This window comes from Peromyscus maniculatus, chromosome X (genome assembly GCF_049852395.1).
Source record: "Peromyscus maniculatus bairdii isolate BWxNUB_F1_BW_parent chromosome X, HU_Pman_BW_mat_3.1, whole genome shotgun sequence".
Lineage (NCBI taxonomy): Eukaryota > Metazoa > Chordata > Mammalia > Rodentia > Cricetidae > Peromyscus > Peromyscus maniculatus.
The window spans coordinates 58,944,428-58,961,801 of NC_134875.1; the positions used below are offsets into that span (position 1 = coordinate 58,944,428).

At 36.9% G+C, this 17,374-nt stretch overlaps 1 pseudogene; it reads right to left on the reverse strand.

Annotated features, from left to right (window-relative positions):
* Positions 1–899: 899 nt before the first annotated feature.
* Positions 900–2,009, reverse strand: LOC102903629 (actin, cytoplasmic 1 pseudogene; annotated as a pseudogene).
* Between the last annotated feature and the right edge of the window lie 15,365 nt (positions 2,010–17,374).

Sequence of the window (17,374 nt, forward strand, 5' to 3'; positions counted from 1 at the left end):
TAATGTCAGTCATATTCTATTTGGGCAACCATCATACTTAAGTATGAGATGACAGCATCATCTTAAAGAATCATATTTTCAATATGTTGAATTTAGTGGAATACTGGTCAAATTATCTGTGATAAAAGGCCATATTGTTTAAAATATGGTTAATTATTAACTAATGGTTTCAAAACATAAAATATGGATGTATTGCTAAATATGAATGAAGAAAAGGAGGACAGTCATTGCTTGTGAGCAAATGTTTACACAAAGATCAAATGGCTTTGCTCAGCACGAAAAAGCCTACTTTTTTGTTTGTAGGGTGTGCACTTTTATTCAACTTGCTTCAAATCTCAAGTCAGTATATAGGCAAGCCCTATCTCCATACCAACTCCTAAGGAGACCAAAAGCCTTCTTACATCTCACATTGGTCAAAAAGTGGGGGCATGATGACTATCCAAAAATGAAAATAAAAAAGTATTAAGGCAGTAGATTAAACAAACAAAACTAAACAAAACAAAACTTTTACAATACATTATTTACAAAAAAGCAATGTTGTCACCTCTCCGGCATGTACTCAGGGACGATAGGGTCATCTTCCTTTTGGGAATGGGAAACACCTTCTGAGTGGGCAAGAGGCACCCTTTAGCCATGTATCTCATAGAAACCTGGAGTGACTATAAAATATATACAACTGAAGTCCTCAGCTTCATTGCAGAACTTTCAGGATGTTTGCTTCAACTGAATACTGTTGTCTTCACTGATCCACTTTGAAATCCTGAGTACAAAACAAAACAAATGAACAACAACAACAGCAACAAAAATTTAAAAAATAAATAATAAAAAGCCATGCCAATGTTTTTGCCTTATTTTTCTGCATAAGATAGGTTTTGTTAAGAAAGCACGTAAAATGCAGCTCAGTAACAATCTGTGTAGAAGCATTTGAGGTGAATGATGGAGGGTCTAGACTGGCTGTACTCTTGCTTGCTGCTCCACACCTGCTAAGATGGATGGAGCTATTGATCCACACAGAGTATTTACATTCATGAAGAACAAAGATCTTGATCTTTATCATGCTGGGAGCAAGAGTAGTTATCTCCTACATTCTGTCAGTGATACCTGGGTACATGGTGGCTCCACCTGATAGCACTGTGGTAGCATAGAAGTTTTTGTGGATGTCAACATGACATTTCATGATGGAACTGAACTGTAGTTTCCCGGATGCTGAAGGATTCCATTCCCAGGAAGAAGAGTACCTGGGGCAGTGGGTGTTTGTTGACTGTAGTGATGACTTGGCCTTCCAGTAGTGCTTAACTCTTCTCCAAGGAGGAGGAGGATGTATCAGTGGCCATTTCTCACTCATAATCCAGGGCAGCATAGCACAGCTTCTCCTTGATGCAACATATGATTTCCCACTCAGCTGCAGTAGGAAAGCTATAGCTGCTTTTAAGATGTCAGGACCTTTGTGAGGCAGTCTGTCAGGTGCTGCCCAGCCAAGTACACAGGCAGGATGGTATGGGGAAGAGTGTAGCCCTCATAGATTGGCATGCTGTGGGTGAGCCCATCTCCTCTGTCCATTGCTATATGGGTGGTAAGATGACAGACATACAGGCCCAGCATGGCCTGGATGACTATGTATATGGCTAGGATATTGGAAATCTTGAACATGATCTGAATCATCTCACAGTTGGCTTTGGGGTTAAGGGGGGCCTTGGTGAGCAGCATGATGTGTTCCTTCAGGACTACACACAGCTTGTTGTAGAAGATGTGATACCAGATCATCGCTATGTCATCCTAGTTGGTGACAATGCTATGCTCTGTGTGGTACTTCAGGTCAGAATACCTTTCTTGCTCTGGGCCTTGTTGCCCTCACAGGAGTTGTTCTGGCCCATTCCCACCATCATGCCTTGGTGCAATGAGAGATGCATGATGAAGAGGAAGATCTCTCAGGGAGCATTGTCACTGGTGAAGTCAGCTGTGCACATGCTGGAGCTATAGACAACCAGTGAAGAGATATCATCATCCATGGGGAACTAATGGCAGGTGTGGACCAGGGGGGAAGAGCGATGAGAAATCTGTGCTTGCAGGGTGGAAGCAGAGTCCACTAAGCCTATCTTCTCATAAGATTTCAACAGACCTAAAAATTAGGTTGTACAAAATATAATGAGAACATCACAAGAAAAATTAAACAAAAAATGTGCTTATTGAAAGTGTAAACAGAAGTAATTTTTGATTATAGGAGTGAAATAGTGATTCTTATATTAAATGACTTAATGAACACTATAATGCATAATATATATCAACATCTAAAATTTTAATGTGACAAATGAGTCTGCTTCTGGCTAATTAATCTACATAATCTAGTCTGCAATGGTGACTATATTACTCACAATAAACAATAATATACATACACATTTATCTTGTATGTTTGGTTTTAACAACACTTAGACTAAAGAGAGCTATCCCATAAGTACTCTGATAGGTGAAACAGAAGAGATTTTAAAGCAATTTCACCAAGCTCGAGTTTCTTGTTCTTTTTATCCACAATGAAGTGAGTGATGCTGCAAATTTGAAATTTATCTTCTGATGTTCATTGGTAGCCAGTTCAAAAAATTTAATCTGTAAAGTTACAGTACAACTATCTTTTGATGAAGGTAAATATGTCAGCTTTATATCTGTTTGGTTGACAGTTGATAAATGAATATGGAAATACCACAAGTGATACAGTCTTACCACACATGACAATAACATGGTTTGAGCCAAGTTTGACACGCTACATGAATTGAATAACATTAGAGTTTAATGAGACATATATTGTGTTGTAACAGTAAACAGAGGTTTTGGCATTTCATGTCTGTGTTCTTGTTGAAGACTGGCAGGAGTTTACTTGCTTTGGTTCAAAAACCAATTTGAGTAACCCTTGTTTTGTATTATACTTTTAGTGGAATAAGTGGAGAAATAAGGCATGGAAATCACTATTCACAGTGAAAAATGCACAGTAAGTACTCAATTAGTATAATTGATATTAATATTGATGCCATTAAAGTCATTTAAAGTGTGCCAACAAGCATGGCATGTTTGTTCTGTGGGAAAACAGTTTTAAGTAATTAAAACACTTACAGCTTTTAGTCAAATCAATGCTTACTGGCCATGAAAAAGTCCCTCTATTTTCCATTCAAAAGGAAGAGATTGTCACACAGAATGGCAAGTAAAAATTTACTTTATAGATAACACTTGTGTGGCTATTGCTTTGGTGGAGATTCATTCAGGAAATACCTGTGCATAGCTGATCATTGCCCATTCTGTTTTTAGCGTAAGTACTAATAAAGAGGAAGGCAAGGTTTGCATAATCAGGATGTTGACTACTGTGTTTCTTCATTCCCAGGAAACATACCAAGCTTTAGTTAAGTAAGAGAGTTCCTGAAACTCATCCTTTCATTTCCTATCCTTACTGGGGAAATTTCAACTGAGGAGCTGGTATTTAGAAATTGGCTAATGATTGCATGGAAATCACATGAGAATACAAAATCACCTGAGGTAATTTTACAGATTGCAAATTGAGTAAGTGCATTGAGTCCTATATCACTAGTCAGAAGTTTGAGGGCCTCTGGCAATGTTCTCCTTTTCTCCTTTGCCATGTTTTGGCCTTTGAAAGTCAGATCCTCTTATAGGTCACAGAAGAAATGCTTTGTACAATTTGAGTATAAGCCACTGTACCAAAAGAGCTACAAAATTTAGTTCTATAATCATCCAAAACTATAACCCAGGTATAAGATTTTATGACAATGCATCAGACATACAACAGTAACCAGTAGAACAATAGAAAATTCATTAAGAAATTTCCAAAGGGATCTGATCATTTCTTGTCAAAATAACCTCAGGTTGCGTTAATGGGCCTAAAAAGACCTTTATTCTCCTTTTCCCTGGTGGTGCTGCTTTTGGGATTATCCTCTCTCTGTTTAGAATATACACATTTTTCTGTACAAACTGCTACTTTTGGTGACTTAGTTAATTATCTTAAGGGCATTGTTTTACCATCTATCTTAGTACCTGTTAAGTTATCACAGTATTCCTGACTTTATGTGCATGATACAGCAACCCCAAGTATTAGAGAAAGATAGACCTAGCCTTACAAACTAAGAAAGCTTTATAATCAGAACATTTTTGAAACATCTCTGAAAAACCAGGAGAGGCAAAAACAAATGTCCAACAGCCTTTTTCAGGACTGCTTTTTAGTAACCTCTTGAGCTACCCACCAAACCTTGATATCAACAACAAATCTCTAGTAATAAATGTCACAGCTCTGTTTCATTGTATGAAAAACAAAAATAAAACAAGAAAAATGAAAGAAGGTAAACTGGATTTTTAAAAATTCCCCTTGATGAGTCTGAACAATTCACCAATAATTTTATACTTCTAAAATCCAAATCTGTGGAAAAGGTCCACACGCAGACTTGGAGAGAGTTTGTTTCTAAGACAAAGAACAATGAATGAATTTCCATATTTTTTAAATGACATAAGATTAAAATGATGGAATCTTAAAAATACCAAGGAAAGTAGCATCTTTCTATTTTCTTATATGTGAAAAACATCCTTTAGAGTTAGTACTGAAAGAAAAAGAGGTTAAATTGGACCTGATATTAATCAAAAATATAGCTTCAAAGCGATACCACAATATAATTGCATTATAATTTTCCTCAAATTTATAACTTGATGATTCCAAAACATATGACAACGTGGCTTGTTTTTTGGTTGTATTGCTTTAACCATTTCCATGTAACTGGAAAAACTTGCATGTATATATACATATTTCACATATATATTTATTTAAATATTATTATTGTATATCACATCTTCACAAATGAAAGTGGTCTTGTTCCCCTTTTGTTAAGAATAATTTCTATTCCCCAACAAATTAAGCTTCTAAAAGAAAAGGTAATTTTTGCTCTTAATATATACTATACAGTGTCTATATTGCTTTCTCTGTATACCCTCAGTTATTAGTTCCAAGATAGTCCATGGATGGTAAAATTCATGAAATATATATATATATATATATATTCTCATATACTTAAATTATCTCTATCTTAATTATAACCCCAAATACAATAAAAGTATTCTCTAAAGTATTCTGTATAATATTTTATTTCAGGAAATTTAAAAAATCTTGGCATCTTGTCAATACAGATATGATTTTTATGAATATTTTCAATCTGTAATTGGTTAAATCCACAGATACAAAATAAATGAGTGTTTATATTTGTTCACTAAGTATAAAGGAATGTTTAAATTTTCCTTAAAACCTTTTTCAGTGACAATCAAATATAAAATGTGTGTCTCATTTCTTTCTGCCATTATTTTTATCCATTTATTTCATGATGATTATCGTTTTCAATAACTTTATTCATTTTCTATTTCCTGTGCTTGCTGTTTTGATAGTCTTTAGAACAATGTTAGCTTCATGAAACAAGGTCAAAATTAGAATGCTGCTAGTTGTGATTTTACTCTTAGTACTCAAAATGTCACCTGGCACATACTCAAAGCCTAACAAGCTTTAATTGAGCTAATAGAAATTCTTACCTTTTCATAGTTTTAGTACTTTAAATCATGATACTTGTTTGGAGAATATTTATTGATTATTAGAATTTAGGGTATATCATAAATTGTTCAGTGCTATCTCCTCTTGATTAGTGACATTTATACTGAACATATTAGAATGTTACTACATTAATTTCCTATTGGGATTTAAACAGTGGCTGAATCTCTATAAAGTAATACCACTAATACTGTACTACTATGTTGCTCTTTGTAGGCCCTGAGACACATATATCATTTGTTTTATTTGTTGTATCAACATGTAATATTCAGAAGAGAAAACTTGTATGTGAGCAATAAATTAATGCTTCCAATAAAAAGGTGCAAAATCAATACCTGTTGCTAGAAAGGAGCAAGAATAAAGAGAGTAACTCAACAGTCTGTTAATGAGCAAATTCAAGAGGTAACAAGCTGGTTATGTACCAGTTCTCTTTCATTGTCTTAGAGTAGGAACGACTCTGATTTGAAAATCACAAGACTTTAGTAGTTTCTTTTTATTCTTTTCTCATACATTACATCCTGATCACAGTTTCCACTCCTACCACTCATCCCAGTTCATTTCTACCTCCCTTCTCCCCAGATCCACTCCTCCCCAGTTTCCCTTCAGAAAAGAGCAGACCTCCCAGGCATATCAACCAAACAATGCAATAAGACTAGGCAAAAAAACCATCATATCAAGGCTTGACTAGGCAACCTAGTAGGAAGAAAAGAGTAGGCAAGAGTCAGAAATACCCCCACTCACACAGTTAGGAGTCTCATAAGAACACCTAGGTACACAGCCATAACATATATGAAGAGGACCTAGGTCAGACCCATACAAGCTTTATGATTGTCACTTTCAGTCTCTGTGATCCCCTATGAGCCTTGCTTAGATGATTCTGTGGGCCATATTTTCATGGTGTCCTTGACCCCTTTGGCTCTTACATTTAGATGTATATGTGTTTATTTTTGTGTTATGTCTGTTATGCCTGCATGAATGTAATCCAGTGATTCCTATGGAGGCCAGAAGAGGGTATTGGATTCCCTGGAATATGTGAGTCACCATATGGGTGCTAGGAATTGAATGTGGGTCCTCTATGAGAGCAGACAATACACTTAACCACCAAACCCTCTCTATCCTCAGATACTAGTTGTAATCTTAATTATGTCACATACTAATTGTGTGACTCTGACCAAGTGACTTAATCTCTCAGACCTGATTTCCAAAACGTTCAAAAGGAAACCAAAATCAATCCATGTGTTTATGTGAGATAATGTATATGTGACATGATAGAAAAATTTCATTTTACATTAACCATGAAATTTAATTTTAAACTCTTTAAAATTTAGTGATCCCAATTAAGCTTTTCTAGGTATTTCAGCAAATTATGTAGCATTTCTAGGTCTCAATTTCCTCATGTGATAAGTAGGACTGTATCTATTTGAGTCACTATGAAAGGTGCTTTATAACATTATTTCAAAAGGTGCACAGTACATAAAAATTAAGCTACTGTTATGACTGATGATGGACTTCCATCCTTTTAAAGTCTTCTCTCTCTCTCTCTCTCTCTCTCTCTCTCTCTCTCTCTCTCTCTCTCTCTCTCTCTCTGTATGTCTAAGAAATGTAAGTCCCTGTGCCAGAGGTGGGTTAGTTATTTTTAAGTTCTTGGCCAGTGGGATACCATTGACCCCCAGATATTACATGAAATTGTCAGTGCTCTTGGTTACCCACTAGAACTTGATGGTAAAGCTCTATTGCTGAAGATACATTATACTTTAGTCATAGAACAGAGAGAAATTAACAGAGAAAACTTGACTTGGCATCCCTACTGTCTAGCTTCCATTGTGTTTTTGGAAGGTGAATGCTATCAGAGTAGAAAAGTAATCATCAGTGTTAGTCAGCTGTGAACCCATAAACTATAATAATGACTGGTCTGGCAATACATGCCCACTTGTACAATAGTGGTATGAACATCATGGGATTAACCAAACACTTACTGATTTAATTTAAGTCCTAATCCACAAGATACAACCTCTATTTGACACCAACTGTTGGAACAAGAACTTATGCCTAGACAAGTCATAGGCCCTAGGCAAAAAATTACTACTATCTATTCTGCTAAATGGACATAGAATTACACCGATTCTCCCTGACATATCATCATAACCATAGACTAATGAATTAATCAACTCTCATCAGAGAAGCTTCTGTTTGCAGTAGATGGTGATTAATACAGAGATCCACAGCTGGCCAAGGCACAGAGAAGAAGAGGCTACAGAATGTCCAGCACAGAATGGGATATTTATATTACATACTGTCCTCCTAAGGCTCAGGGATCATTGTGGATGAGAGGGCAGAAAGAGTGTAGGAGTCTCAGGTAGTGGATGACTACAAGGAAACTATCTGCTGTGCACAACAGGTAGCTACATGTATAAATTCACAGCATTTGTGGCAGTATGCAGAAGCCCTGTGTAAACCCAAGACAAACCAAATCTCAGCACTGAGGGAGACTTGATCACATAACCCAACCCCTAACAATGGAGCTATTAGCACTTGCTAGCTACTGGGAACAGCACCAGGTAAGTCAATATTCTCCACAGGAAGACAATACATTCAAGAATATTTGGGCAGAGCAAGTTGTTCCTTTTTTTATTTTCTGAGATAGGGTTTCTCTGTGTAACAGTCCTGGATCTCCTGGAACTCACTTTGTAAACCAGGCTGGCCTTGAACTCACTGAGATCTGCCTGCCTCCGTCTCCCATGTGCTGGAATGAAAGACATGCCCCACCACCACCCGGTGCAAATTGTTCTTGAATTGTATAAAACAAAAAAAAAAAAGACAAAAGGTTTTGTGTGGATGGTGGAGTAGGTCTGGGAAGAGTTAGGGAGTTAGGGTTGAATATGATCAAATACATATTGTACAATATTCTCAAATAACTAATACAATTTAAATATGCTCCTTTGGTATATGAACAAAAAGAGTGAGGGCTAGTGCTTACATTACAAGAGCTTACATATTTATAAGAGAGAGGTGCACAGACAGTAAAACAGGTACACTGATTGTTCTAAGAATTGATTTAGAGATCTGTGCTTCATTATAAGCTTTAAGATGTATATTTGAGTTAAAGAAAAATAAGCTTGCTGTGCTTTGGTTGTGAGAAATAGCATAGTAAAGTTATTCCTCCCATGCCATCAGGTTCTGTAACTGTTAAAAAATATCAAATTAATGGTTTGGGTACACTTTCCAAGTATAAACATGTTGCAAAATGCTTAATGAGAAGATAAAAGAGAGAGTTACATTTCATCTTGCTCTATGTTGAAAATTGGCCAATGACAATCAAAACAACTGAAGTACTTAGCCTTAGAGTCAAAGAAAGTACAGTTGGTGAAAGTTTGGAATAACAGGTTCATTGTTTATTTATCGTAGTGTGGAATATCAGGTGATAAGGAGTGTAGGTTGCAGAGCTTCAAAATCATATGCTGAGATTAAAAGACAACCAATGTAAATAGGCTTTGCAGAGCTGGGGCGGCTTGCCCTCCTGAAACTCTGAGAGTGAAGGCAGAGGCTTGGAGAAGCTCCCCCCTCTTTAATCACCACCTCGTTATTATTCCTATTGATCCTCACCTCTTATTTTTTGGTTTCACAATTGATAGTTATGTATAGAGTCTTTGTATGGAGTGTTCTCTTCTGGATGATAGCCAGGGGTGTTTGTTAAACATCTAGATACTATTTTCCCCAAACCCAGCCCTGACTTTCCAATTTCTATTGCAGGAATATGACAACTACAGGGGATGAAAACCACTGATGGTTTAACTGTTAGCATGAAAGATGATTCAAAATATAATGATCAGCTCTTGTGGTTTGGTAGTAGCCTGCTCCAACACACCACTCAGTGTGGCAGCAATACTATGGCTTCATGCAGATTAGTTGTGGAAGGAAAGAGTGGTTTGTATAGGAAGCCCAGCTGAGATATACTCAATACCACTAAGGCAACATTAGGTTATGGTAAATTTATTTCATCATTTTCTCTCTGGTATTTGTACAATCTATATTTTCAGTAGCTGGGAATGCTTAATATTAAATACCTTCTTAGGATTCGGCTCCTTTCATTGTGGCTTTCCATTTTAACCTGCTGTAGATCTTTTTTGAAATACCCAAATCTACTCTTTTAGAAATGGAGTTTTAAGGCTGTAATTCTGTGAGTCCGCTGAGGCCATTCAGTTAAATTGGCCACTCATTTCAGTCTAAACATTAAGAAAAACAGATTCAATGTTCAAAGGCAGCTGCCATTCAGCAAGTGCCTATTTTCTCCTGGATAGTATGCTAATCACTAGTCACTGCTTGAGTGAAGATGCAGCTCCTCCCTTCACTGCACTCATTTTCTCCAACAAAATCAGTAACAGGTATAAACTTATCCTCAAGATTCAAAAGGCTAAAGTTCAAATTAGGTGGTTAAGGTGGGTCCTAATAAAATCTGACTGTGTATGCAAATAGAGAAAAGACCTTCTGTAGACCAGGGAGAGAGAGAGGGAGCCTGGGGAAAAAAAAAAAACAAAATAAAACAACCCTTGCTAGCACCTCAATTTTGGATTTCAAGTCTATGGGAAAACAAATCACTGTTTGAAAGGCTGCATTCCGTAGTGTTTGTTTTCAAAATCCTAGCATATGAATACAGACGCAATAGCCAAGTATTTACAGGATCTATTAGGTAGAACTCATTCAATTTTAAGTTGGTAGAAACCTAAAATGGGATTAGTTTTACTAATATAGATACTAATTTATTGCAGAAATATTTAAGTTATAAACCATATACATTTAGTTAATGATTTGAATTTCAGACTCCAGTTTCTTTCTGTATATCACAATGTCATATTGTGTATTGTGCCCTTGCCTTTGTGTTGCAAGATTGTGGCATATGTAATTGACAAAGGAAGATGGATGAGGACTAGAAATAGAGAAGGTAAAGTTGTCTTCTCATAATTCAAGCTATCAGTTTATACTTTTTTTTCTTTTAGTATATCTGATAGAAATGTGATTTCATGGTGCCATAAACAGAAAGACAAGTTATTCCCCCCCCCCATTTCTCTTACTTGTATACAGCTGTAGAGGAGAAACTAGATGACTGTAGTTTGTAGTCTGAAGTTTTCCTGTGTCCTGCACAGCTGTGCACAGTCTAGACAAATCTCTCACCCACAGTCCTACAGCTGCTTACAAAACAATCACTCAAAAGATTATATTAATTATAACTGCTTGGCCATTAGCTCAAGCTTATTACTGACTAGCTCTTACACTTAATTTCACCCATATTCTTATCTATGTTTAGCCACATGGTTTAGTACCTTTTCTCAGTTGTGCCTTATCATCTTGCTTCCTCTGTGTCTGGCTGGTGACTCCTGACTCAGTCTTCCTCTTCCCAGAATTCTCAATGTCTCTTATCCCGCCTATACTTCCTGCATGGCTACTGGCCAATCAACATTTTATTTATCAACCAATCAGAGCAACACATATTCACAGCATACAGAATGATGTTCTACAGCAGCAATTTCTAAGGAAAATATATAATTAAAGACATTTAACTTTAACTGGTTAATAGAAAAAAAAACCCTATGTCATTTGGTACTAAGGTCATTGTCTTCATAACTATGAGAGAAAGTATCAATATGGAATAACAGGTCTTATGAATGACACAGCTGTTACAGGTAACTGACCAGGGAGTTTAATTAACTGAGCAATTTATTGAAGGCTTCACAAATAACTATAATATTCCTTGATCTGATTCACATAATTAAATGTTAATAAATGTTCTGATTAAGCATAAAAGAAGAGGAATGTAATGAAATGACATTGATTTACTGCTTATATATTCATTCGTTTAACTAGTAATTTAAAAAGCAATGTTTGTACACAAGGCTATGCACTAGGTTTAGGATGTGAAAGAAACTGTTATACTCTCATGAAATTTACATCGTAAAAAGAAGAAATGAACAAAAATACAATACAAATTAGATACATTCTCTATATATTCTCTACTAGGACTAAGATTCTATTAACAAATATAAAGCATGATAACAGTGTTCCAAAAACCTGTTTGTATTAGTGGCAATAGTGGTAATTAGTGGTAATATTATATTGTTAATCTAGGTAGATTTGAGTGGAGATATCATGAATGTATTTGAAAGATTGCTTTTAAGTTTTGAGAATCTTAGAGAAGTTCCTGTCATATGCAAACAAACATGTCCTTATTCACACTCAAAATCGAATTACTGCTTATCAGTTTTTGAAATTGTAATCCTTCAGGGGACAAAAAAGGAAATGGACATCAAAAAACTACACATCAATAAATATACCAGGTGGATCTCTGCTCAAGTCATATCACCTGTCATACATTTATGAAATATAAAAATAGTTTTTTTATTCACTTAAGGGAAAAGCTTTCTTTTTATTTTATTCTTGAAAAAATATGGGTGAGACCTACCAGAGTTTTATGTTGAGAAAAATCAGGCTTTAGAATCAGATTGGTGTGAAGACAAATCTTGGATCTCACACCTATACTTGTTACTCTTCTGTGGCAAAATCCTTGATAAGCAACTTGAGGAAAAGAGGGTTTATTATGTCTTAGAATTTGAGGGTACAGTCCATCCTGACAAGGAAGACAGTGCAACAGGAGTGTGAGGTAACTCATTCCATTGAGTTCACAGTCAGGAATAAGTGAGAAATGAAGGCTTGTGCTTAGTTCCTTTCTAAAGAAATTCATTTTTATTTTTTAAAAATATATGTGTATGTGTGTGAGACAGACTGAATGCTACATGAGTACAAGTGCTCACAAAGGCCAGAAAAGCGTGTCAGATCTCCTGGAGCTAGTTACAGGCAGTTGTGAATTGCCTGATGTAGGTGTTGAGAATCAAACTTGGGTGCTCTGTAAGAGCAGAAAGCATTTTTAACCAACAAAACATATCTCCAATTCTATTTTTCCTCTTTTTAAAAATTTAAATTCTCAAGGAATTTATAAAAACTCAATCTAAAATTGAATTTATTTATTATTTATTTATTCATTTATTTATTTATTGTGTGTGTTTGTGTGCATGGGCACATGCATCCATATGCTTAAATATGTACCTGCATGTGCATGGACAAACTCTAATATGGAGATCAGAGGACAACTTTGGGAAGCTGATTCTGTCTTTTCTCCAATGTGGTTCCTGGGTACTGACCTCAGGTCTGCAAGGCTGAGAGCAAATTCCTTAACCTATTAAGCTACCTTACCAGCTCAGCCCTCTAGTTCAATTCCAAGCACATAGAATGCTACTACCTACATTGAGAGTGGATCTTCCCACCTTGATTAACTTAATCTGAAATTCTGTCATAGACAGAGACAGGCCCAAAGATTTGTCTCTAATGTGATTCTAGATTCTGTCATGCTGACAATCAGTACTATCTGTTGCAGGCAGTTATAACTATCAGTTACAAGTATTGGGCTAGTTAAACTCAATTTTTCTAGACCGTCTAGAAATTTAAATATAAGTATAAACATGGAGGTCCTACAATCCTATCAAGAGGATAATTGAACAACATACTCTTTCTGTGATGTATATATAAGCCAATTTAATTGGAGATGAGGCATATTCTCATGTTAGTTCCTGGGTGTGGTCGTTCAAGATGGAAAAACTCAGCCCAGCAAAATTTACAATAGTTGCCGGGTGGTGGTGGTGCACACCTTTAATCCCAGCACTCGGGAGGCAGAGCCAGGCGGATCTTTGTGAGTTCGAGGCCACCCTGGTCTGCAAAGTGAGTTCCAGGAAAGGCACAAAGCTACACAGAGAAACCCTGTCTCGAAAAAACAAAAAACAAACAAAAAAAATTACAATAGTGATTATTGAACTTTATTCTATGACAGGTAGTTTGTTAATGTTACATTATTAAATCCTTACAATAGATTTAAGGAAATTATTATCATCCACATTTTCAGGAAAAAATATTTACAAGTTTGCCTTCTACTACTTCTACTTCTACTACATTCTAAGTATGTAGACAAACCAGGACTCAAATTTAGTTATATGAGGTATTTAAACCTTTTATTTATACTTAAAATTCTCCTTAGATTAAATTAAATGAAGATACACACACATATATGTATGTATATACATATATAGGAATACCATATATATATATATATATATATATATATATATATATATATATGGTAATTTATTTTTTAAAATATACAAAAGGCTAGAAGCATATCTCAATGGCAGAATATATGTGTAATATGCATTGAGTTCAAGACCCAGAGATACAAATAAGTAAATCTGTAAATTTTAAAAGTGTGTTACTCTAAGCAACAGATGGTATGGTACAACTACCTTATACATTTTATAGGGAAATGGAAACCCACCTTTAAAATTATTGTCTGAAGGCAAAGGCAATGATTTTCTTCATCATTACATAATATTAAAATGCCATATAAATGTATAGAATAAGCCATACATTTTTGCCCCCAATGCTACAATGAATTTGTTAGTTAAACAAAAACATAATGAGCCATGTGTTGTTTTCCTCCAAGGTTCAAGTGCTAGGATTTTAATTCTCAAGATAACCATGCTGGGAATTAGAAGCTTTGCAGAGATTGGACCTAGTGAGAGGTCCTTAGATCACTGTTACCCTCAGAAGGGATTAAAGTAGTTTCCCTGCTTATCCTGATATTTCCTGAGAACAGATTGTCAAAAGAATGAGACTAATCCTGGAATCACCCAATTTCTTGGCCCCTGTTTCCGGGTATAGCCACTTCCTTCTTCATATGACTCAATCATTGTTATAGGAGCCCTTGTCAGAACATCCATTGTTTTATTTTTCAGCCTCTCAAACTATGAAGTAAATAAACCTCTTATTTATAAGGTAATTTCATCTTAGTACTTTTGTTAGAGTTATTTAAAATAACAACACAGAAGGAATGAAAGAAAGTCAATGCACTCCAAGCCAAATACAATCCCTTATAATAATGAACATTCTAGACTTTCTAAACCACACCATGACTATAATATTCAGGTAGCACTATACAAATTGAGTTATAAGGGATGATTTTAAAGAAGACTGCAGGTTGACTTTTATTTGATGGATTCATAATATTTGAATATCTAAGAAGAATACAGTATGAAAATTTGCATTATATAAAACAATCGACATGATAGAGCATAAAGATGGGACTATTATTATCTTGTTTATAAGAAAGCAAGAATAAATTTCTGATCATAGAGCATAGACAAATACCAGAAAATAAAGTCTGATAGATCCATCAGGTGCCATATCATGAAGAACTTTAAGATGGATGTAGTTTTTCACCATTACTCCTGGTTGCCTATCAGAACTTGATGGTGAAGCACACTGCCCAAGACAACATACACTTTGGTCACAGGACACAAAGATAAAGTTGGTACTGATTAAGAAACTTCTTTGATGGCCAGCTTTCATAGTACCAGAAGGAGCTATATAGGCTGCTAGGGGAGAGGAGTAAGTCATAAGGTAGATGGAAGCCTAGAGCAATTCATTAATTTAGGATGGTATGGGCACACATTGTACAGCTATTATTCAAATTCTTTAGTATAGAGGTGTTTTGGAGAAGGAGCTGCCCTACAAGAAACTGTGCTCTTTATCCTACCAGCATCTCTATTTCTGTGTCTGTATCATCTGTATTTTCATCTCCATTTATCTATCTCTATCTCTACTTTTATCTATATCTATCTCTGGACATGTTCCATTAAAAGACAGTAAATGAAAGTTGAAGATGTCACTTTCAGGAATAAATGGTTAAGAAATAGGCACTCCTATCTATTGTATCTTTTTCCATTGTCTGATTAAAGGAATATCATTCAATCAATAAACAAAACTCTAGGGTTTTATGTCATTGCATAGCTATCGGGGTGGGGTAATGGTCTAAACATCTTAATGATCCAAAGAGACTGTTTCTGCTGTGGGACGGTCTGTATGTCAAATTGCTCTGATTGGTCAATAAATAAAACACTGATTGGCCAGTGGCCAGGCAGGAAGTAGGTGGGACAAGGAGAGAGGAGAATTCTGGGAAGCGGAAGGCTGAGGCGGAGAGACACTGCAGCCACCGCCATGACTAGCAGCATGTGAAGATGCCGGTAAGCCACCAGCCACGTGGCAAGTTATAGATTTATGGAAATGGATTAATTTAAGCTATAAGCACAGTTAGCAAGAAGCCTGCCACGGCCATACAGTTTGTAAGCAATATAAGTCTCTGTGTTTACTTGGTTGGGTCTGAGCGGCTGTGGGACTGGCGGGTGACAAAGATTTGTCCTGACTGTGGGCCAGGCAGGAAAACTCTAGCTACAGTTTCAGCAAGAACTACATTGTCAGTTGGACATGGAGATTTGCTGCAATCTCAAGGAGGATCACCAGTTCAAGGCCAGCCAGAGACAATGAAAGATGTAGAGAGGAAATAAACCACCATAAGCCACTAAAATTTTAGCTTGTTATAGAATCTAACATTGCTCTGACTTATATAGCAGGAGTGGAAATGCTGGGGTATATTTTAGCATTGCATGATAGAGTAGAAAGCTTTAGAAATATACTCCAGATAAACATACTAGTATATGAATTTGAGGACAACAGATAATCCCATAATCTGTTAGAACACAAATAAAACAATGAGAATCCATTTGATGCTTAGAATTTGGCTAGAAACTATTCATAAAACCCTATGTTTCGTTTCCCTTTTAAAAACTTTTTCATTGAATCTTTGGGGGTTTCACACCATGCACCCCAATTCTATTCACCTCCCAGTTCCCTCCATATCCCCTCTCATCCCTGTTGCATTTTCCTCCCATGAAAGAAAGTAAAACAAAGTAAGCAAGCAAGCAAGCAAGCAAAAGCAAGAACAACAAAACCCCAATAAACCATAATAGAACAAAACCCACACCAGAAACAGAAAAACCTCTGCTTCTCCTTCTCTCCTGACTCTCTGTCAACTCTTCATCCATCCTGATGGCATTGGAGGCTTCTGTGAGTTTACTCCTTTGTCCCATTGGCTTGACTGGCAACTGTTCATTGCAATGGGCCATTGGTCTGGTTCAAAGCCTCTGGTTTTTGGTACACTATCTTCACTGGATCCTCACCAGAGCTCTTCTGGAGTATCCTGTGTCTTGGAGATCCTCGGGTGCAATGGCAGAGTCAGCTCCCCTACATGCATGCCCTCAGGGCAGATTCATCCTTGCCTGTGGTAAGGGGTGGGGGCCCTCTCTCCGGAGTTCAGGGCCCAACTCTTTTGCTGTAGTGGCCCATGAGAGGTCAGGCCAGCTTTCCCAGAGCAGTGAAGAGCCGGACTGGCTCAGTATAGCCCTCTGATATCATCTTGCATGATTCCTAAGGCCTCCTGAGGTTCCACTGGCCACAGACACCAACACAGACCCCAGCTGCGGCTGCACCATGGACCTTGGCAGTAGCTTAGGCCTGGATGACATCCTGACTCTGGGTGGAAGGAATGGCTATACAAGTGGGAATGGTTCTGACAGTTGTGAGGCTGCCAGGCATCACCAAAGCCTCAGGTTGCAGCCCCAACCCTGGGCCTCTGCACGACCATTAGTGGCAATGCAAGACCTGGACCTTCAGATCAGACCCCCAGCTGCAGTAGGACCATGGATCCCAACATGGTCCTTAGCAGCAGCTGTTTCTAGATAGCACCACTGCTCCCAGTGGCGACATGGCCCGGAGACACTAACTTGGCCCTTGATCTTGGATGTCTGCAGGGCCTTCAATGGCAACAGGAGCATCAGACACCAGCACAGACCCTGGCTGCAGTGG